Source organism: Uloborus diversus, chromosome 9 (genome assembly GCF_026930045.1).
Source record: "Uloborus diversus isolate 005 chromosome 9, Udiv.v.3.1, whole genome shotgun sequence".
Lineage (NCBI taxonomy): Eukaryota > Metazoa > Arthropoda > Arachnida > Araneae > Uloboridae > Uloborus > Uloborus diversus.
The window spans coordinates 15644195-15645464 of NC_072739.1; positions in this window are offsets into that span (position 1 = coordinate 15644195).

Here is a 1270-nt window from a genome sequence, read left to right on the forward strand (position 1 = left end):
GATTGAAACGAGCTGATGTGTGCATCACATGACTTCCTTTTACTCCAATTTAATGTCATTTCCCCATTATTCGCTATTTTAATGTGATTCAATATTTATTCTCTAAATATCACCAACAATGGCCAAATTGAAACCAAAAAAAAAAAACTCCGCCAAATTTGTCGCCAAGTTGGCGACAAAACTTGGCGACCAAAAGACTGGCGATATATCGCCAAGTGTCCGACAAATTATAACGCCACTTGAGTTTACATCGAAATTAACAATGATTTCCCCCAAAAAGGTGCAAAAGACCCCCTTAGGAACATCCGAAAGCAACCAAAAGGGGAGGTGCACAACTAGACCCCACTACGAGTCTATGTACCAAATTTCAACTTTCTAGGACATACCATTTTTGAGTTATGCGAGGCACATACGCACATACGCCACATACACACATACGCACATACATACAGACGTCACGAGAAAAGTCGTTGTAATTACCTCGGTGATGGTCAAAATGGATATTTCGCGTGTCTATACATTCTTAGGCACTTTTCCGCATGTGGTCGAATCGAAAAAAAAACTCAACATTCATTTGGGGGTGAGCAAAATGGAAATTAAGGGCGATTTTGAGTGAAAATTTTTTCGCGAATACAATACTTCCTTTTTTGTAAAAGGAAGTAAAAATCATGTTGTAGTTTCAAATTGCAACGCAATTCCGATGTTCTTGAGGATTGTGACTAAATTTTAATAAGATTGTACTTCATTAGAAATCGATAAGCGTTTTAATATTGTTGAATATAATAACTAAAGTTTAAATTTAAAACAAAACCAATTGAGTCACAAACGTAGAGTCAAGAGGTAAATATGAAGATCCTTTCAAAATACTTCTCTATTAAAAATTAATTACAAGTATTTTATTTGTTAACAAATATAAACTGGCAACAAGTAAACATTTTAAATCATTGTATTTTCTTTCATTGTCAACCAACAATGAATTTGGTTACCAATCGCGTGGTTAAAGGCTTAACCATATTTAAAATAGGCTTTAAAAAAACATTATAATTCGAAAAATATATAACAAGGAAGGTCCAAACATATTCTATCAGACGCATAAATTATTTTTTATTTTGGTACTAAATTTTTAAACTGAAAAAATCGCGAAAAACCTTTTAGAGATTTTTAAGTAATACCCTCGTTAATTAATGTCATCCGAAGACGTAACCTAGCTAAGAACACTCTCGATCAACTCGCATTTCGAAAAAAAAAAAATTCAAAAACCGTTTAGGTG